Source organism: Ornithodoros turicata, chromosome 1, assembly GCF_037126465.1.
Source record: "Ornithodoros turicata isolate Travis chromosome 1, ASM3712646v1, whole genome shotgun sequence".
NCBI classification, from domain to species: Eukaryota; Metazoa; Arthropoda; class Arachnida; order Ixodida; family Argasidae; genus Ornithodoros; species Ornithodoros turicata.
Window position 1 is genome coordinate 136,770,171 of NC_088201.1, and position 23,562 is coordinate 136,793,732.

Below are 23,562 nucleotides of genomic sequence, written 5' to 3' on the forward strand. Positions count from 1 at the left end.
TCATGCTGTTCCCAGCGTAAGTAGGCTTTGTAGTGAAGAAGCTGGCAGTGTAGGCTTGGCCCCAGTGTCGTTGCGTTTTTGTCGCTAGTACACGCTGCACAAGTGTACTTTGTCATATTAAATATCCTGAAGAGTAAACGCTCCCGTCTGTTCGTGTCTGTTTTTCGTGTGTTCTTGTCTTTAGAGCACACGGTATGCTAAACAATGATATCCACTGTTTGTAAGACATCTCCAGGTGTGAACGTACAGCAGCAGATATGAAAGTTACTGAAGTATGAAATTGGCATCTAATGAAATACAATGCGTAGCAACACTGTGCCACCATATGCATGTATACATGTACTGCAATCAACTATTTATTAAAATTCACTGTTTCCAGCAAGCGTAGCACAATGTCAGATACTGGAAAGCAATGTGACAGTATGGAGGACTACCGTAAAATATCCAGCCATTTGACCGTAATCAGGATCTTACCGGCTTACCGTCTTACGTAGGATACTACCGTCTTATTTACGGTGATAACGTCATAATTACGGCATATTTCAGTGGTGCCGTATTAATTACACTACTTGGACCGTATTTCCAATTACGGTAGCATACCTGTTCTTTTTACGGCAAAAAAAGGATTTTGACCGTAAAATTTACGGCATTTTTTACAGTGTTCGTATCGTCGCTGCAGGAAGCTTCTTTACTGTTTTGATCGACTGATTGATTATTTAAAAGAAAACCAGGGAAAAATTGAACTTGTCTCCTGACTAGTTCTGCTACTCCCAAAACAAAACAACAAACAACCCAAAACAAACAAAAGTACATTCCCCATCTCCAACAATATGCAGCCAGAGTGCAGCCTAGTGCTAGTACACTAGGTGCAAGTGAATAAATATCACTAGAACATGCAGAGAAACAGATACACGCTAATGCAAAGATACACACTAATGCAAAGATACACAACGTACCATTGTCTACTTTGATACTTCAACACTGCATGCTTCTTTCTCAAAATGAGTTGTTTGAAACTACTTAGACCGCCGTCCTGGGGTTCCTTCCTGCGCTTTAAAGATAAGAATGGCGAAAGGATATCCTATGGTCGTCGTCTGCGAATTCCTCTTGATAGCAATTCATTCGCTTGAAATTGCATCGCGTAACATTTGTTCTCCGTATCGTCCGAAGATGAATGTCATGCTGCATTTTGGAGTTTTACTTTTTCTTGTTGCATTTGTCTTCAATCCCTGTGCTCGGGTTGGAGCGTACACCATCCCAGAGATGCCCACTGAAGTCGTAGATGGTGAGTTCGTTATTGCACGCAATAATTGACAAAATATTTCGCCAAATGAACATGAATGAAAACGCTGGTGCATGTAAATTTGTTATCTGCAACAAAATGTACAAAGGCCACGTAGTTATGGTAACGAGGAAACAGAGTAAAATGATGGTCTACCACACAGCTTGCACAGCTTTCACAGTGTAAACGTGAATACAAGGCTTCCTAAGGAATCTAATAGTATAACGTAATCTATTAGTATAACTGTATCCCCGAATTATGTCGCCTCGACTGCTCTGGGTTGCATATTTCTCTAAAATAGTCGTCAGCCGCGCGACATCTTCTTGGGCTAGGAGGCTGCGGTGTAACAGTGTCTATCCTAAAGGGAGTTGGCGATCGTCCAGCTAACGTCTAACTTAATTCAACTTTGAGCCTTCGTCCTTTAGCGTAACATTTAACGCGTCGTAACGATACGTGGCAATGCATTAGCGCAATGTGACGGATATTCTGTTATTCTCATGTAAGCCCACAGGATACGTGGGTGTCATACCCATAATAACAAACACTGTTCTCAACAATCAAGAAATACAGCATAAGACAACAAAATACAACATTAAGATTCATATCTAACAGTTATGTAATGTGGATAATTCCTCTTGAGTGCTAATGTTACAACCATCAAATATTTATTTTGTAAACTAGCCGCGTCCGCGGGTCAGCGATAACCAAGGGTGCACTCCAATTCAAAGATTTTTCGAAGCAGGTTGAAGAAGCCTTATACTTGGTGGCATTGTAAAAGTTGTTTTCATAAACTAGGTTGCTTACGAGTTCTGGAATTAAACAAGTTGCTTCAGCGTATAGGACGCTCGACGTACGACAATATGAGAATGTACGTTGAAGAACATTCAGGTATAGAAAATTTATCAAGTCATCACCATTTATCAGCTTTCAACGATCAAGTGATCAAGTGATCAAGTTTTCAACGATCCAGGTGCTAGGGATGCAAAAATATCGAAATTTTCGATATCGATTAATATCAACATGTAAAAAAAAATCGATAAAATCGATGAAATATCAATATTTATATCAGTAAATTATCGGCGTATATATCGATATTTATTTATTTATTTATTTAGAATACGTTAAAGACCCCAACGGGTACAACATAACTGAGAAGTTGGGCGACAATAACACTGTAGAAAACGGAAAAAGTAATTAACATGATCGGCAAACAGCAAAAGAAACGTCAAATATACATCTTACAGGATATCTTATCGAAATATCGGTATTTTAAAAACAACTATTATATATCGATGTTTGAAAAGCCGTCACGCCATTCCTTGAACAACTCAAAAAAACAAAAAAAGGAAAGAAAGAGATGCCCTTGTTTTACTATGATCCAAAAAAGGTTTCCCCTAACGCGCGTCACATCTTTACAGGAAATATCCATCCATCGTGTTGCAAAACAAAGTCAAGAAGGAGGGAGGGAAAAAAGCCGCAAGATTGGTTAGTAACTCGTTGACCCTCTCCTTCCATATTCTGTCCGCGCGCACAAGCCGCGCGATTACAGACATTTCTATCAGCCGGTATATGTACAGCCGTCGCCAGACTTAACCGTAACGCGCGATCGCGTGGCACGTGTGGCTACCAGAGTCACCAAGCGGCCAACCTTCGACGGTGTGTTCGAGGCGTGTGAATCATTGCACAGAGGCTCCGCCTCTCGACTGTGGCTCGGCAATGGCTCGATATGCTCTCACCTTCTGATGTTGTGTTTGTGCGCCCTCACCCAACGGGGGCTTCGGCCACGAACGATTGCGAATGTGAAAATGCGCGCTTATCTGATGCACTCTACCGTGCCGCGATAAAAGGAATAAATAAGTGTTGTGAGTGGGCTATAGGTTTGATATAATTCTATGAACATTCTTTTGAGACGAACGAAGCTTCACCTCTTGTCTGTTATCACCGCTCCTGAGTCTTTGAATCCTTCCTTGGTGCTGAAGGCATATCTAGTGACGTCTTTGGAGGCTCATTTTTAGTTTTTGATTTATTCTCCGCATGGGACAAGCGCGCATTCCCTTCCCAATGTCCCTTCTCAGTCGCAGCCGGCGCGCGCGTCCGGAACGAGCGTTAGCTCAGAGTAGGTAAGGGCAGTCGGTGAAACATGCGGGAATCCGAAGCCACCGTCGAGAGGGGGCGCTTGTGTGGAACTATCCAGTCTCTCGAACCCAGTGTCGACGCCTGGCGGCGCTGACGCCTGTGGGGCCACGCGATCGCGCGTTACGGTTAAGTGTGGCGACGGCTGTAATATCGATAGGTATATCGATGTGAATATCGATGTCCGGTGAGAAAGTGTCATTAAATTTCTAAAAATAGGTTTAACTTCAGAAAATTATGACACTACTTGGAATACACACACGCAGACTTTTGCCACAGATTCAGGCCATTTGCATTCGCGTCACACATTAATTAAGCTAATTTTGCTAATTGAACTCGAAAATTAGCCAAGCAAAGCTAACGTTTTTCTTGATGAATTCAGAAGCCACTGGCCATAGCACACTATTCCAACCGAAATCACAGTTTTTTTCAGAAAATTTGTACAAAAATTTGACAGCCACAAAACCGTCCCCGTGCGAGGTGCGCTTGCTGTTCCATCCAAATACCCTCCCTCCTATGCGAACAAGGACATAATCACGCCTTCCGCCCTTATCAACGTGCATATCGTCAGTCCCAGCCATTGATAACGTCGGGTACCGCTGTAATGCCCTCGATCGGGTGTGGCTGTTTCCACTTTCTCTCGATGAAGGCAGAGCCAGCATTTACGCAAACGGAAATTTCATGGAGGACGCCTTGCAAGTGACGCTTTTGCGGCAGTCAAATTTTTGTACAAATCTTCTGAAAAAACCTGTGATTTCGGTTGGAATAGTGTGCTATGGCCACTGGCTTCCGAATTCAGCAAGAAAAACGTTACCTTTGCGTGGCTAATTTTCGAGTTCAATTAGCAAAATTAGCTTAATTAATGTGTTACGCGAATGCAAACGGCCTAAATCTGTGGGAAAAGTCTGTGTGTGTGTATTCCAAGTAGTTTCATAACTTTCTGAGGTTAAACCTATTTTAAAAAATTGTAAGACACTTTTTCACCGGACACCCTGTACATGTGGATATTACATTATATGAGCTGACAGAAATGTCAGTAATTCGGCGGCTTCTGCGCGCGGACAGAATTTGAAAGGACCGGGTCAACGAGTTTATTAAACCAACTTGGCGGATATTTTTATCGATAAATATCGATTTTTAAAATTATCGATAATATCTATAAGAATATCGATGTCGTTCCATCCCTGCCAGGTACCTGGAAGGTTACCTCTGTTGAATCAAAATCAGTTAGAATAGTGATTTCTTCGAGATCTAAATCACGCTAAAATTTTAATTTTTGAAACTGCAAAATGAGGTAGTATGGCACATTTCTTTAATTAGCTGTTATGATCTTTTAAAACTGAGGTAAACGTGAATTGTGTATTGGAAGTAGGCAAATCTCTGCGGTTTTTACTACAATGCTACTATCGATGAGGAAGCGTCAGTCTATACATGCTTGGTCGCACGGGTGGAAAATAAAACCGTTAATCTACGGGTTTCGCTAATGTTACTCTGGAGAAAAGAAGGTCAGAAGGTTCCTTCCATCATATTCTATAATTAGAGTCCTAAAAGCAGGGAACAAGAGACGCATGTCGCAAAGTCATTTGACTCAGTACGATAAATTATTTCGCAGGAAAATGCGTTTACGAAGGCCGGACGCTGGGGCACTATGACTGGACTCCGATGGATCGCCCTACCTGTGGATCCTTCGTATGCGATGCGGAAGCTCAACATGTCCTCGAGTACTACTGCGATGTAGACCCGGAACCTCGTGAGGGATGCAGGGTTGTCCCTGGAAACCCTGATGCAGAATATCCAGGTTGCTGCACTCAGGAGGAATGTCCTTAAATAAATGAGCATTACAACACCTGAATTGCGTCTTTCCCTTGCATGAGGTGTACTTTGTTCAGACTATGTCGAGTGTCCACTGCCAAGAGGACCTGCAGGAACGGTAGGTTTTAACTGACAAATAGGAATATTGCGCCAATTTATCTAACTTAACCAAATGTCCAGCAGACGCGTACGGTGTGCTTCAGTACATCCTAATCAGGCGCTCTGCTGTGATGATACTGTGTCACACTTCTTCCAGTCCAAGTGGTTGGTTCTCCCTGCGACTGATTATCGTGGATGTACAGCTTCCGTCAAACTTGATAATAACACTGGAAAAAATGTGGTCTCGTTCCCGAGCGCGATTACAGCAACCAATCGCGTCATGAGGAACTCTTCATTGAACAAAATTATTATGTTAGTTTAACCCAATGATTTTGTTCGCTTTTCATCCCTCCAGTGCCCCCAGGGTGGTTGTTATCATGGTCGGAAATGAGACATAATTTTTCCAGTGTTATTATTAACTTTCACGGGAGCTGTACATGTCACAATCTTTCGTCGGACGTTCCCTTCTTCTATGAAAAGTCTCCGCAGTCTGCCAACAAAGCTCGTAGCACTGTTTAGAGACTGCAGCACACGTTACATCATGCACAACTGCAGGCAAGCGCGTTAGAACGAACAAAATATGGCTGCATGACCTTGTTCTGTCCTGATGCATCGGTAGCAGAGCTGCGTGAGTTGGAAAAAATTAAATTAGTTATAGCTACATGAAAAGTGATGTGACCGATACACATCATGTCGCTCTTATATGGTGTACGTGCTACGGCCAGCCCCGTTCCAAATCCACATGAGCACGAAAGGCATGAAAGATCATCAGAAGATAGAAGTCAGTCAAGAACAAGTCAAGAACATCAGTTCTCTCATGAAAGGCATGTGCGAGCTTCTCCAGCTGTCTCATTCGATGCTGCCAATCTTTGCTGCCCCTCTTCAATGCGTTTTTCTTCAAATGGTGGTGCTTTGTGAGCTAGTTTCGATGTATTATACTATAATCCGAACACGTACTTTCATGTAAATAGTTGTTTTTGCATTTTAGTGCCCCTTTAAATAGATGGTCTGCCTTCACCGGATTATGTAACAGTTCTTTTTGAATTCGTGGCATAATAATCAAGTGGCATGTTGAAAACCTATAGCCCAGAATTTGAGCCTGTAGCCCAGAATGTAGGTGTCATCCTCCAAGTGCACGAACTAACTGGAGCCTGAAATTTTAGGATTGAACCTGATTCTTCCCTGAATTTGCAAATTTGCAGTATGGGCATACGCTTTTCCTTGCTTTCTGTTTATTTGCCTGTTCCACCTGTTATAGAATGCCAGACGTGTTTGATATTGTTTTACTTGCTTTTTTCATTGAAATCTTAATCCTTGCTTCATAAAGGTGTGTTCCACAACCTACCTCCCCATCTCGATACTCACAAAGTGCATGAAGGTGCACCTAATGCTTCCTGATTCATGAATATGTGTATACTGTTACGTGATGCCAGTGATGGATAAGGTGGCCAGCAGAACTTTTTACTCATATAAAGTGTTGGTACTCCTTTTCTGGGGTTTTTGTTCATTGAAGTTAACTATACTGCAATGTGACTTATTGATTTGACTTCGTTGTACTCTATGGTATGAAAAGTACAGGACTGCACAGACAGATTTGCTGATATGTTTTGTAGGTGTCCGTCTGTGGCATCATCATGCCACGCAACTCTTTGTACAGGGCGGGGCGGTAGGTTCCTTGGGAGAATGAAAAAGGAGATTGGTGCCATGTATCAAAAGCTTTTCTACTTTTAACCAACTGTCAAATGACCATGGCGAGACTGTAATGGAAAACATGTTAGCATGTTAGAAATATGTTAGAAATATCACTGTCATTGTCCGCTATGTCGTAGTGGCTGTAGCTGCACTCTTCTTTATATCATGCTTTCAGATTGTAATTCCAGTATTTTTTCTATTTTTTTCCTTGTCTTTCAGTTGGAAGTCTTCGACAGGCGCATAACAGGACCCTAACCACAGATCATGACAAGAATGGTGTAGTCCAAGGCACAGAGGGGGCTTCTGCAACAATCGCTGCAGAAGCCCTTTTCCTAAACAAGGACACTTCTAACATGCGTATTGTTAGTAAGGACCTCGTATGTGAATTTTGGGGTGTTACCAACGAACTTCATTTGTCATAGAAACACCCTAAGGTGGTACCCTTATAGTTTCTGTATCTTAACATCAATTATGCACTGATACACGTATTATGATTCTACAAGTCAAGCTCAAGGAAATATGCCTTGCAGTACTATTCACTGCCCCCACAGAAATTGTCAAAGCACTTCTAACGCTTTTGGACGCCATAGGATTTCCGTCATCGCTCTGAGGCAACCCATTACTCCATTTCAGCACATTACCTCAAGAAATGGGGTAGAGCCCCATAATATTTATTGCAATTCTGAATGTAGAGTGAATCTAGGTCCCTTAATGCTCTTTCGCTCGATGCAGCAGAAAAATGCATGCGAGACACTTGAAAGGGTACAATAGAACAATAGAAACAGAGTGTATATTGGAGCAGCCCATATCCTTGGTCCTAACTATGCCAAGTTACCCAATTTCGGACGCAACAGTCATTTATTGCTCTCCCGGTTCTACCTTCCCAGATATTATGTGGTTCTACACGTGTTGCATAGACGCTACCTTTTTTTACTCATGCTTTCCTATTCTTGTTCTGTTGAATAAACCTTCAATTGTGAGTTTGCAGCCATCATGTTGTCTATGTTGTCATGTATGTTGGTGTGCACTAATGCCCTTGTGAACATGCCAAATCTTTTTGTAACCACAGATTATAACTTCCAGCTATGCACCCTGCCGCGACTGAAGAATGTCGAGTAGTCCACTTTTGGACGGAAACTACATGAAGTGGTAACATCCAGATTTCTAAAATTTTTGTCAGCAGACATTTGCTGTTTCTGTACAACTTTCATCGTATATTTCTTTTGTCACAATTAGCACACTCTCGAAGAATAGTTATCAGCTTCATCTATGTGCTCCATTATTATTCCTGTACCCTTTTCATCAACAGGAGAATACAAAAGCACATGTATGGTAAAATATAACTTTCTTGTTAAGCCCTAAAGTGAAAGGCAAAACTGTTTATACTTCTATTCTCTATCTTTTCTGTTTTTTTTTTTCAGGTTTTACAGCTTTATGAAGTACATGAAAACATCAGAGGGCAGAAAGTCCTACTCTGTCTGCTAAATTGCTGGACATTAAAAAAGAAAAATACAGTTTGAGTTGTGACAAAATGTTGTTTGGGCTCTTATATTATATTTCCCTTAATTGTTACGAGAAGTCTGCTGCCTACACTCAAGTCAGTTTGTATTTGCAGGGCTGCCAAAATTGCTTTACAAAAGCATCTCGGTCACAGTAACAGAGAACTTACGAAAAAAAGAATACATGGGTACAGTCATTCCCATTCACAGAGACTGTTCACAGTAGTGTGGTTGGCGAATGGTGGCGAATCAAATACTGTGTGCAGAAAAGTGTGAATGTATTTCATGTTAAAAAATAGCATTGCAAAGATAGAGTGCGCCTGTTACTGCATACTAAATTATGTAGCCATTGTGGAGTACTCTTGCCCACACCAATGCTGCATGGTAAACTTTGAACCGAGATGAAGGGGTGCAATACCTTTAAGTCAGCACTAAGGACTTTCTTTACAAATGTTAGTTGGTGATATGATAATGGATCAGTTACAAGCACTCCCTTTAGTGAAACCAAGTGAAGTGTTTTCGACCGTTAATTAGCATTTGCAAACCCTGTCAATCTCTGGTATATAAAAATTAAAAACACAGTTCAGGTGAAGGGCACTGATAAAAATTATGTTATTTACTCTCCATATGTACAAGACATCAGTACAGTAATCTACAAATAGAGATATGCCCCTAGGCGTCCATGCACAAACATAATAATTACGATATTATGTGATTATCTGAAAAGAAAAAGCAATGAGAAAAATTCGCAGCAAGCAAGAATGAAAATTTGCAGGCATCAATATACATTTTTACAAGTGTGCAGGTTCAAAGCCCTTATACACATCTGATGCAAAAGCATCCCTAATGGCATGCACGACGCAGGCAGGAAGAATCTTCCTATGGTGCTTTCGAAGACCACCCCATATCCACCTTGTCAATTGCCGACAGGCGATGTAACGGAATTTCCTGCAGAATAAGGATTTTCCATTCAGTTTGCCGTTCAAGTAGCGCGTAAACACTCACTTGTTCACGGCGCTGTCACGTATGTTGTCATACTCTTTGGTTTCTCGGATGTAGGTAAAAGACACTAGCAGAACTTCGGCGTGAAAGCAGAGTATCTCGAAATATTCGTTGTCTGTAATGCAGTTGACCGTCTGCTTTTTACAGACGTTCTCTACCTCCCGGCAGCACAAACACTCGTCCGCGGTATCCATCGGTTTGCACTTCCCGCAAGAGCACCTGCACGACGAAAAAACAGCGCTTGTTTCACCTTACACAAGTGCTTCTCCCTGATACATATAAATTTCACTAACCAGTCCGTGTTCCCGGCACGATCAGATCCTGGTGAGGGCGGCGGTGACACCGGTAAATCTGAGGACGATTAATCTTCTGCTCCGACGCACACACTTTTCGGCATGCTATCATACGAACATAAGTTCTGTGCGCGCGATTGTTCTAGAATGTAGAGGTCTTGCGCACTCAGGTTCGGGAGGCTCGACATTTTCGACGTAGAAAGTGGTTGCAGACGCTCACAGCCACTTTCGTTTTCGCCGGATTAGCGAGTGGAAGTGCGCGTACTACAGGCGTCCTCGACAGATGGCGCGGTGTGACGCCATAGTTGAGAGACTGCCGGCTTCGTACTAGGTCCCTGGACATGCAATCATTGAAAATTCGATAAAAAAAAAGCTACAGCGATTTGAGCGGAGTTCTTTGACATTTGAACTTTAGAAGGTTCAAGCTTTTCACTAAACATAAAGTTTCGACAGGTTTATATTTACTTTTCGGTCCCTCTAAGTACACTCTTAAAAATGAACTTCACCACATAGCACGCCCCAAGCCAACCATCATCCCGAGTGACATCGTTCTCTCACATGATTTGTGGAAAACGGGAGGCGTACGCCTTTTTGTGACAATTAACATTTCTGCATAAGTGTCACAAAAAGGCGTACGCCTCCCGTTTTCAACAAATCAAGAAAGGGAACGATATCACCCGGGATGATGGTTGGCTAGGAGCGTGCTATGTGGTGAAGTTCATTTTTAAGAGTGTAGCACCATACCACCGAAAAATGACGAATTTCGGAAGCCTTTATCTAAAAAAAAACCACCAAAAACTTGCCTCGAAAATTTTATATGTTGGTGGTAGTTCCTTAGACTATGCACTGAAGAAACATCAAAATTCGGCCTTGATCGTGAGGTGCACTGTAAATTTTTTGCCAGCCCTATACCCGGAGCGGGTTGAAGTGGTGGCAGCGTCCCCCGCGTGGGGCAAAATCCAATTTTACAAAGAGACTTTCAACATCTGTCTTCACATGGAAAGTACTTGCTATCGTTTGAAACCGTTCTGACAGTCGAAACCGTTCTGAGCGTTTACAGCCCGGTCTTTTACAGCCCGGACGATTCCGAAACTTTGCCACAACTATCTTCACGAGTACTGTACACATACAACTGTCACAGTTTCATTCAGAATAACCAAGGAATTTGTCGAAACGAGCCGTAATAGCAGACGACAGAACATGTGCTTCACTCTCATGCATCGTCACGCATGACGTCGCCCTGCGGGTACGTCGGCCATGGCAATCGGAACCTGCAGAAGGACCTTGGGTTGAACAATTCCCTTGCTCTCGAAATGGGGACACTCAGGTCATCTGTCGCCGCTTCGGGAAACCACCTAGGTGCACTAACAAATGTGACCTTCTGGAAGGATGGAAGGTTACTTTGAAGAAACGCGCCGTGGGAACCGCGGTCCGACGCCATTTCTTTCCGAGGGAAAACAAATTCAGACGAAGGAACACACACATACACAAGCGTTGACTGACTTTGACGCGCTTTCTTCATACCCTTACTTCTATTTGTGCCGCGTGCTGACGTCTCGGCAGATTTTCCAAGTCTACTAATGTCAGGTGCGGCTACCTATCTTTATAGCATATTGCGTTTTGTGCTAACTATGGCCGTCGACACAGGAAGCCAATAGCAAAACGACATGACTTTGTGCCTGTCTCACGGTTGGATATCCCAGCGTTGAGACAAGTACTGGGAATAGAGAATGCCACACTCTGAAAAATAAAACTCCTTTTTAGGTGTAATTGGGGTGTATTTGGGGCGTATCAGTTGCTTTACTCCCTTATTACACCCTCAAGAAAAAGAATACACCCTCTTTTTGGTCTGAAATGGGTGTAATATGTGTATGTCTAGTTTACAGGGTGTAATTTCGAGAATTGGTGTGAAAAAGGTGTTGTGGCCATCAAATTTCTAACGCTTCGCTACGACACGTCTGGCAACGGTGTGCTGTTTACTCTGTGTTCTGCTATGGCGGTTGGAGTTAGTTGTGGTAGTTTTCGTGTTCTTTGGGGAGGTCGTTTGGTGAACTATAGGTCATTTGACCATTTGAGTTTAGTATGCACTGCAAGGATTATGGTTCCGGATCTCGAACGGACACAAGCAACAGATGCGCCGTGCCCATCGGATCGAGTAGCTTGTCCAAGCGTCTCGCTGCAGCGTGCTGTTTGGTAAGTGTTGTCGGTGTATTTTGTCTTGTCTGCTTGTTGGTTGATTGAGGTGCCTTTGAAGCGGCTATTTTTAGATTGTGTTTGAACCTTAAGTGGAATGCACGGATTAGATCAGAGAACAGTGTGCATCGCGCTGTAACGGTCAAATGTGGCCGTTAGGCAAAGTCAAGGGGTATACGTAACAAACGAAGTTGGTGCAATTTGTGGTAGCAAGTAAAGCGGCTGGCAAGAGTCAGCAACTCAAGAGGCAAGAGGTATCGGGCAATGAAACCACAAGGCCACAACCCTCTGATTTCCGGTCAGATGTGCTGAGCCAATGGCTGTGCGCGTCCTTTGAACAAGGCCCTGGCAAGTTTGTGTGTTGGCGATGTCAGCATGGTGTAATTGGTAATACACTTGACCAGAAATCAGAGAGGTATGAGTTGGGGTCTCGCTACCGACACTTCGCTGACCCTTTACCGATTGAAGCTTTGTAGGGACATTGGTCTTTTAACTACACCATGATTGTGTGCTTCTTAATTTCTACGTAATTTTAGTATAATCGTATGATTTTTAATTAGTCACAATATTACCATGGATTTGGTGTATTATAGCTTGAGTTTTCAATTCAATCATCATTTATCGATTGCTTTACTTTCTATCTTGAGCTGCTTGCATATTGACGAGGGCTGTGCTTGTGTATACTCCTAATTCTTCTCCAGCCTCAGCCATCTGCGTAACTGTCATGTAATTTGTGGTTCGCCCTTAATTTGATTAAGGCATTTCACAGTTCATTTTTTTCTTTCACTACAGAGGCAGGACTTCTCTTGGCCTCACCGTAATACCTTCATCTTGGTCGACAAGTTGGTGGACACTTTTATGTTTTGTATTGTGCGGCGGTGACCATGTAATTCTTATTGCAGTGCATGCAGTGTATTATAGGTATTCCAAATAAAGAATATGCCTGTTATTTTAACCGTTGTGTTTCTGTTGCCCTCGGCATAACACCCTTACTGAAGGGTGTTGCTTTGCCTGGGGTGTAGACATACACCAAAAAGGGAGTCAGTTAGGGTACCGCTAGATTACACCAAAAGAGGTGTTCAGACAACACCCTTTCTGAGGGGTGTAGTTTTGCCAGAGGGTGTATATATACACCAAAAAGGGAGTCAGTTAGGGTATCGTCAAATTACACCCAAAAAGGAGTTATATTTTTTAGAGTGCAGTGCCATCTCGGAAGACGACGACCTGTGCACGAATTGCTACAGGACCTATCGTAGCGCTATAGACCTGCTCCATGCTGGCCGGTCGACTTCGACGTCTTCACCTGGTCGTGACTACGTGGAACCAGAAGAAATAGGAGATAAACCAACAGCTTACTTCTGCGGACATCGACGTAACACATCTAAGGCCCCCAGCAGGGATAAAGACGAAACACGCTGAAGCTTATGTGCATAGAAAGCAGGATGAAGTCACTGAAGCGATGGGTAAATCCGTCCGTCGGAAGATCAGTGATGCATGCGGTACGTCTGAACCGAGAATGTCCACAGTCGCCTGTGAAACCTGTGCTTCTCTTCTAAGTAGCATCACAAAGGCCTATGAAAAGCGCACATCGCAACAGGAAAGATGTCAGCTTTTGACCTTGCTTCCTGACAACCTCAGCAAGAACGAAGTGATGAAACTTGTGCCGGGAATGACGAAATACCTCATCGATGAAGCAAGAAGGCTAAAGGCATTGCAAGGAGTTTGGTCACTACCTGATGCGTACACTGGTCAGCCACTCAGCGAAAATGATGTGTCCATCGCACTCAGTTACTGCATCGATGATGAAATGGACTGCATTCAGAGTCCGAACAAGAAGGATGTCATTAATATCCTGAAGGATGGCGAAAGGGAAGCAGCCGTGAAGCGGTTCATGACCCGTACAGTAAGGGAGATGTACAGTATCTTGCAGAGCCGCCACCTGGAAGCGAGGACTGGGATAACCAAGTTCCACACCCTAACACCGCATCAGCTTCAATGCGTTTGCACGTATACTGTGCAAACTTCGAGCTGATTGTAATCGCAGCAAATAGCGCCTGCCTACAAGAGGTCTCGAAGGACACCCTGAAGAGTTCGTCACTTTGTGATGAGCCGGCGGAGGCGTGTCGACTTCAGGAGTGCCAAGAATGCTGCGGGGGGAAAACGCTAATGCTTCAAACCCTGGGACTTAATGCGGAATACGAGATCGTCGTCGAACTATGGGAGTCCGGAGACCTTATCAAGAAGACGCTGGGCGGTCGCGCCTTCGTGAATGATGCTCGCAAGTGGACTGCATTCTACTCCAAGCTCGAATACGTGCACAACATTCAACGAAATTTTATTTCGAGAGAAAAAAATTCCAGGACGTAAACACGTTGTACTGGACTTCGACTTTGCAGAAAATTGGACCGTCAGTTTACCAGACGAAGTCCAGGGTCACTACTGGCAGCGAAGTCCAGTGTCCCTTTTCGCGTGCGTCGCAAAAACTCCGTCGACGACGCTCAGCCTTGTTACCTTCAGTGACGACATGCGTCACGATAGTGCACATGCCCTTTTTGCGTTAAAGGAAATTGTCAACGCTCTTGAGGGTACTTTGCCAATATTCACGCATGCGGTGTATATATCAGACGAGGCAGGGGCACATTTTAAGAACCGTTATCAGCTGTATGAAATGCGTCAAAACGGACTGCTGCTGCGTTGGGTATTCTCTGCGAGCGGGCATGGCAAAAATGCCTGCGATGGCATTAGAGGCTCCATCAAGCATGACGCAAGCATTTACAACCTACGGTTGCCACTGCAGAACGCCATTCAATCTGCAAAAGACTTTGTGTCTACAGTAACAGAACGAGGGCACGAAACGCGACTTTTTTTACCTTCCCGCGGACGAGGTGTCACCGTTCCGTGCAGTGAAGCAAAAGGAATGGTCCTCAGTGCACCCGGTACCTCGCCTGCGTTCGCCCCACGTCTGGTACAAGGATGAGTCGCAAGTACTCCTTGCGAGGACTGCCGAAGAAATGAGCACGGCACGCTAGAAGATTTGCAATTATGCTATCAAACTACATGGACCATAAGCCATTACGGCTGCTGGAATTATGTTAGCGGCTCTGTTGTAACCTTTGTTTTCAAATAATATATAAATTACAAACTTTCGTTTCAGTTGTCAGCCGTGCATTGATTGGTACGTAAGTGGGCGCATGCCTAAGGAGGCTATGGAATATGACACGATCGGTCAGCAGTAGGGTAGATTACGTGCGCGGTAATCTGCGTACGGAGCGTTTACGAGGCCTACATTTTATATCATTAAAAAGTTTATGCATTGTTCTTTAAGCACACAGCTTTCCGATGGTATAGCTCGCGGTGCTCTACTTTAAAATGAAGGTGGAGAAATAAGCTGTTAAAGATCGCGCTAAACTGACGACGGAGCACTTTTGCAACCTGAAATTTTCTAGACGTCAGCAGATGGAACTGTCCTCTGGCTTGAAAGCCTGCGGTATAGTCGGTAAGTAGTAACAATATTTTGATGATTGCTCTTACCTGGGCGGGGTTACGCGACTTCAAAGTTACCAAAAAACGCAAATCGCAAAAAAGCGCTTTCTATCCGTTTATGTTCTCGATTTTTTCCCTGCCGAACTATTTCGTTCGGGAAGTTGTAAACAACGCTCCTGTTCATAATAAACGCACAGCTACCATATATAAAAGAGTAAAGAAAATCGAGGATGCGAAGGGTACAGCCCTGCCTGAATTTGTCCATGTTTGAATGTTTGAATACCATTTGTCAATGCTTGAAGGAATAATAATTATCTATTTATATTAATCGAAAGCTGCCAAATACGAATCTAGCAACTGAAGAGCAAAATACAGGAACATGTAGATAGATGGAGAAAGTATGGGAGAGTAGAATCAAACACGCAGAATCGTAGCAACAATTATCAATAGTCGATGTTAGAAATACCATGGTGACAGAACAACAACTGACGCTGACAACTGCCAAAATAGTCCAATGCATAATTGAAAGAACCTGAATGACTTTGTTTGTCAATGTATAATGTAAGGACCACGGTACCAAATTTACATCGCATGATGCAAATGCAACGAAAAACAGGCAAAATGAGAAGAACGAACATGGCCATTTAGTGACGGGAAGCTCTTTTTTGTATAATTATACAATCATCAAAATCTTACGTCAGGAACTGATTTGCTGGCGGCGAAATGACAAACCGTATGCTTATCTAAGCAACCAACATGTATTTTTCATTGACTTACAAGAACGAACTGGACTGGAAATATTCCTACAACACCCATGAGTTCTCTCAAGTATTCCTGACTGCATGCAAGAAACCTTTTCTCAGTTGTCAAAGGGGGACAGACAAAACCTTTCTAGCTGGCTACCACTATTGACTATAAGCTCCCCATCCCCTCAACAATAGAACGATGGAGATGTACGGTCTTTACGACATCAAACGCCCCAAGGATACAAGTAATTGATGTGGGGGAGAATCGGTACACTGGATGAGGATACACACACACACACACACACAAATAGAGATACGATGATGAGATGGGGCTGATGCCGGCCAGCAGGCTTGGCGCTGCCCCAGTGCCACTTGTACGTGATGAGAGATGATGATGGATATGATAAGGATGAGGATACAATTCTCTTCACACATACCTCAAACCAACGCTTTTCTCAAACTTAACGAAATAACTCAGTCGAAAATATTTTTGAGTGCATAAACAGATCAACCAATGCTATATGAGGACGAACAGATTACATCAGTATATGGACTCAACAAGACAAGGAGAACGATCGAAAGCCTTGTGAAGCTTCTCAAACAATTGTCAAAATAGCTGAAAAAAGTACAGATTATTTTCCCAATACATAACAAGTCAATGAAAGTTCAACTAGAATCGTGTAAACTACTTTACCTTTTTGCCAATCAATTAAACGAATTTGATTACATTACAAGGAGAAAACATAATTATTAAAGAAAAAACAACAATAAATTTTGGAGTCATGAATGTATACGATAATCATTTTTTTCCAAATCGTACGGAGATCCATACAGATGTTTCCCAAATGTCACAGTCGAGGCCTCTGCTGACGATGATGAATCAGCGTGCAGGCGTGTTCTCACACATATTTCTTGTAAACTACTCTCACTCTTTTCCCATCATCCAAATGAATTTGATTTCATTAGAAGGAGACAAGGTAGTAATTTTAGACAAACACACAGAATGGCTTAATGAATGAACGGTCTTTCGAATTTGTATGCAGATCCACATAAATATCCTAAATATCGCAATTGAATCTGTTTTCTACGTTCAGAGAACCAGCACTCAGAGGGAGCAGTGTTCCTACACGAAATTATTGACACGTGATCCAGTGCTAACGTTAGAACACTGTTACTGTACCTTTTTTGCGTGTATGCGCGCGAAAACTTGCAATAATATGTAGTTTGGTTGTCTAAAAGCAACAACAATATAGGGGATGGAGAAAGTAACTTCAGAGTCGACATTCAATCTGATAGATGACAGCCATCTCAATATCGTGAGTATATCAGAATATTTGTAATCACAAAAGGCCTTTGACCAAGTTTTCCAACTTTTTTTATTACATTTACGAAGAGTGCAATCTTAGCAATATGCAAGCTTTAGTCAGGTGACTGATACATCGACGACAACAGGACACGAAGGCTTCGAAAAATCTTTCACACTGACACAGAATTTAGTTGATAACTGACGGTATGATGAATAAGTTCTTGACATGGGCGATCAGAAACATAGTTTTTTCGGAGTAACAAACTTCACGAGGCAACTGCATTGGAATGTTGTGCGTACGTGTAGACCTCTATCTCCGACGACGGCGAAGATGTGTTCAGGAGACAAGCAACACAGTCCCGATACCCCGCCGGGCTTGTGATTGCGCGTTGGTGTGGCTCGGATGCGTCGTCCGTGACTCGAACGTGTTGCCACATGGGGGTCCGGGATTGCGCGTCGGGGATGATTCGTTCGCATCGCTGAAAATCGTGACTGTTGCTTTGAAATTGCTCTCGTCATCATCGGAGATATGACGTCTACGTGTGAGTGAGAAGAGTGGAAAGGGACGTATGAAAAGACGGGGAAAACCGGTTGTGAAGGGATGGTGGTGGTGGGGGGGAGAGCGCTCAGTGAAGATGTCTCTGTGTGCGCGCGCGTGTGTGTGTGAGTGTGTTATTGTGTTCTTCTCATGGAAATATTCGACAAAATCTGAGAATGTGAGTCAAATTTGCGTTTAATGTGTGCACAGGTAATGATCCCAAGCGCAAGAGAATGTAACCTTTGGAGCCTCTTTCAGATTGACAAAAACTGTCCTGCTATTGAAATTCGTGTTCCTCTGTGTTGGCCCTAGTTCAGGTCGCAATAACAGCATGCTTAGAAGTTAACTCTTTAATTAAAAGTTGCGTTCATGATACATCTTAGACAGTTTTTAGCTTTGACTATTGATTATTTTAATTGCTTGTATGACTGCTCGCCATGATTCTACCCCTTTAATGTTTCTTCGATGTTCCTCTGTTAGCGTGGCATTTCGAACATTGACTATTGATAATTGTTGCTATGATTCTGCGTGTTTGATTCTACTCCTCTATATTTTATACATGTTCCTGTATTTTGCTCTTCACTTGCTAGATTCGTATTTCGTTGATTTCGATTAATATAAATAGAGAATTATTATTTCTTCAAGCACTGACAAATGGTAATTGTTGCTCTGATTATGTGTATGTGTGTGCCTGATTCTACTTCTCCATCTATCTAAATGTTCGTGTGTTTCGCCCTTCACTTGATGGATTAGTATTTGTTAGCCTTCGATTAATGTAACTAGGTAATTATAAGTAATTATAAGATAAGTAGGTAAGTTTGTCGAATGGAAAGCATAGACTGTTCAGTAATCCCAACACACACATATGGAGCACACGTTGGACGGACACACAACCCATCCCATGCACAAGACAGTCCTGCAAACGTCGAACACACAATCCTCAAAACTTCAAACGGGCTGGCACTGCAAAGCTAAATCAAGATCGTCCTTAGCGACGAACACGACAGTTCCTCAAACGAAATCGCCGACGAACAATAGGCCATTTCCAAAAGTTGCCGGGAGCAACGCGCGCCCTGGGAGGGCATGCCGGGAAATGCTGTGCAAAAAGACAGCGACGGTGGATACACCATTACGACGACGACGACGATCGGAGGCGATAGCAAATCGCTGTCGTTTTGCACAGCATTTTCCGGCACGCCCTGACAATGCGCGCGCTGCTCCCTATAACTTTTTCAAATGGCCTATTGTCCAAGCAAGTGGCACCAGACACGCTAAGATGTCAGAAGCAGTTGAAATTTTGTGCACGTATGTGTGACCGTTCCTTGAGAAAGGAAACAACCTGTAAAGAAACCAAAGTGAATATCACGCTGGTATTGTGTGAACGTGAATGCTGGAATAGTACATCATTTTGTAACTCACGTCCTTGCAATCGATACGGTCCCACGGTCACCTATAACGAAGGAATACAATTAACATCGCTTGTAACGTGCATCGTCGCTTCACCGATGTAGCCGATCCTCTCCTGCCGCCATTTGCAATGCGTCCACCGTCTGCAACAGAATGTACTTCGATGGTTAAACACGAGTAAAACGCAGGCGTCGTACGACGCATTACAGCTAGGTTGACTTACCTTAAGCAAACATTAAACCTGTACTTAAAAAGCAAGGTTGTCATCCTCCTCAAAGGAGAGGGTGCAGCGCAGACAACGGGCACAAAACCGGGAAGGAATGCACTGCGGAAGAATACGCCGTGCCACTCCTCACCGGCGGAGCGCGGAGCAACGTAGTACGCTCCAACGAAGGCACACATATTTAGCCGGCACACGCATTACTCAACAAGCATACGAGTACACGGTTCAGGAGGCACACATATTATTCAGGGGGCACAAAGCCGTTTCATACCCAGGCGAAAATCTGGACTGGTCCCAGAATGGTTCCAGTTGAATCTGGACTGGTTCCAGTTGGATGTTTGATGGTCCCGGAATGGCTCCAGTTGAATGTGGATGGTCCCAGCTGGATTCCCAAGTGGGATGGCTGGTTCCACTTTGGTGACATCAGTGGTACCACTCTGGTTTCAGATGGTTCCAGAAGTTCCAGCTGGAGCCTCACAGGTACCATTTTGTTTCCAGAATGGTCGCTGAGACTCCAAGTTGGGCAGGTTCCCAGCTTCCCCCTTTGAGATTTCATCTTGTCCACACTTGCCATGTTTTGTTTGATCTATTACTCTGATCTATTTTAGCACAGGCATGGTCTCTTTTTATTGCTGTTTATCCAGGTGCGCGCGTCTGCGAATGCTGTAACTCATCTCAACAACATCTCAACGACAACAAAAATTAAGCTAAATACTAGAAGAAAGACAACAACAAAAAAAGACTGATGCAATGTGTAGACGCCACGGCAATAGGAGATATGCGAAATAGCGCCATCTGTCGAGTGCGCCGCTCCCGACCGCCATGGCTAAGGCAGATCTCTCACGAGCTGCAGCGCGGCTTGAGGGGATTCCGCTAAAGAGGAATCCAGTGCCGCAACTTTAGAAGCACGGCTGCTCGGTGGAGTACAGAACATTTCGGCGGAATGTACCAATGACAAACTGTTCAGAACTCTAGTCTCAGCAGCAGAAATAGTCCTACAGTTTTGCGATCGATTCCATTTTCAGCGAGACCTCACACGGCATTTATCATCGACGTTCGGCATTTGCATTTACTTTGTTTTCTGCAATACTTCACTTTTTAGTTTTAGCTGATATTGTGATGGTAAGATTAAATGAGATACTGGTCTTATAAAAGGGAATATTTTGATGCAGGAGTTTTTCATACCATTTGCCGCACCGTGCCGGGCAATTTCTTTCTTAATGTTTTGAGATTGTGGTAACCATGCTACGGTTGTAGTGCTGCTGCATTTGGTAGTTGTGATATATAATTAGACGATATAGTACTAAGTTAAGTTTCAGATTTAGATGCTGGAAGGTATCTGGTTCTATCATTGCTGCTTGCTTTCCTTAAGCCACGACTTGACCCGTTTGTCGAGCATGTGACTTCAAGACCAACATTTATTTGTTATTTAATAAATCAATATTTGATCAACATAAATGCCATGATTCTGAACCTGTAATAAGAGTGGTTTTATCCTACGTAGTTCAACTACAAGAAGTGATCTTCCTTAACACACACACAAACACAAATAAGATTTAAAAGCAAATATTCATAGATGATGTCCTATTCTCGCGTTCTGGCCTATTTAGTGGCTTGACTAATTTCTTTCCTTACTTTCCCTTGTGCACGAGAAACTGGAACACAGTAGAGAACACATGTAGAGACCGCAAATTATTGTGCACATGCTTATTTGGAGTTAGGATGTACGTCAAGAGAGCGCACTAGGTACATATGCAAAACAATATTCCAATCTATCACATTTGACAATTCACCTGCGGGTTATGATATAATGCACCATAAGTTCAGTGATTTTACAAAAAGAGTCAAATCAGGATCACTCATGTCACATTATGGGTCTGCCTCTCAGGTTCTGCATCATTGGTGCATAAACGAGCGGCAAATGTCCGATTCTAAAGTGACTGCACACTCGTATTAATTCTGAATGATCGAGAATGTTAAGCTTTACTCGTTAAGCTTTAGTCTGGTCCGATAGTAGCCTCAACTACAGGATACTATTTCAGGTTTTTTCTTCGTCATTTTCTTCCTAGTGCTCAGTTACAGCGATTCATGAATACGCACCCTTTTGTCGTTTTATTCCTCTCTGCTACAGCTTCGCGCAGCAGTGCGGTGACACCTTCATCATTACTAAATTTTGCTCTTCAGAGTTTCGACGTACGCAGTCCTTTTCACGGCAAAAAGTTGTGGTAATCAGACGATTCTTTACTAAGCAGAACGAAAAGCTTGCAGTGTCGTTCACACTATGCTGCTGCCTTGCTGCACAACAAACTTTTACTAACGCAGTGGTACATGAGGCGCTTACACATAGGATGACAACAGAAGCCCTTTTCAGCTGCCACTATTCAGTCAAACTTACTCAGGGGCAACGCAAACCGTGTACACGGAACAGCGGGGCCATGCTTTCCAAGCATCGCCTCTCGCGCGTTTCCGCTAACGGGCAAGAGAGGGCGCTTCATTTCGCATATCTCCTATTCAAACTTCAAACGGCGAGAGCCGAGAGGGAGAGGAGAGAGCGAGAGGCGAGCGACGGAGCGAGAGGGCGAGAGTGGCAGGTGGCAGTTGGAAGTTAGAACTTCGACGCGTCGCAGCAAGTTCGTTTTGTCTTCAGTAACCGTCGCAAGGATGGTGATGGTGTATCTCCTGTGCAGTAGTTACGTGTGTTTCAGTGCGCTTTGTAAGGCAATGCGATAACAATGGTTCCTGTGCAACACATTGTCGATTTCCCGGAAGAGTTTTGACGCCAAGAAGACGTAAACGGCGTAGGGGCAAGAACGAACTGTGCAACGCCGAATGGACTGCACGTCAAGAATGTTTGCAGGTATGAGTGATGACCGTGGTGTTTTGATTACTATTAATTAGATGTTTCATTTTAGAAACTTCGGAGGAACTTGAAGAGAAACAGGATAAGATGATTCTGAACGTACGGTGAAGAGGAATGCGGTGTATGTCGCGACCTGCATGGAAAACAGGAGTGCCGTGTCATCTTCTTAAAGAAAATACAAGATGTGAGGTGGCCAACGAACGAAAGCTCCCAGTTGTCCGTGAGTGCATCGCACAGTCAGGCATATGCTTTGTCTAGACACAGTGAGTGATCAGACGTATACTACGTGGTACGTACATGTAGAGATGTATTGATTATTTCTTTCTGCTCAGTGTATGCTTTTCGCAGAATAAAAGGTAATTACTTGAGCAATATGTGCATTTCTACGCATTATTTTCGGTCATGCATTCAGTGGTCCCAGCTGTTAAGTGGCCGGATCCCGGACGCGTATTTCCAAACCATGACCTATACGGGACGGCGGCGGCGCCTGCCTGGAACCCTGAAAACCTGGTGCGTTGCTGTTAGCTACGCCATGGCGGCTGCTATGCTTGGGGGTCATGTTGGAGGTTCGGAGCGTTTACGTTTACGCGGATGGCTGATTAGCAGATAGATTTGTTAAGGGGTGAAGTTGATTGTGATAAGCTATGTGCATGTTCCTCTAACAGTTTAAACTTTGCGAACATGAGACAACGAAGGGCCAATTTTTTCAGTGAAGTGTGTATGTCAGTGACGTTGTGCTGCAGCTTCGTGTGGTGGTGGCGTTCAGAAGGAAGAAAGCGAGGTTTGCCTGCTCAAGGATGCCATGAATACGCAGTATTCGAAAAAGAAAGTGCGAACAGTGAAAAAAACGAATAGCGGCTAAAGCTTTATTGCGTGTGAGCACCTTCGATGGAGTGTAACAGAGAGTGTAAGAGATGGTGGACGGCGGTGTGCAGTCGGGTCCTGCGAACACATTCACATGCTGTCTTTTTTTCTTTCTGTGCAGCTATTGCAC

General features: G+C 43.5%; 1 long non-coding RNA gene across 1 annotated transcript; it reads left to right on the forward strand.

The window, feature by feature from the left end:
- Window positions 1-1,120: 1,120 nt before the first annotated feature.
- On the forward strand, window positions 1,121-5,267 carry LOC135369641 (uncharacterized). Its single transcript, XR_010415105.1, has 2 exons — window positions 1,121-1,285; window positions 5,028-5,267. It is a non-coding gene; the product is annotated as an uncharacterized LOC135369641 (long non-coding RNA).
- Window positions 5,268-23,562: the final 18,295 nt, after the last annotated feature.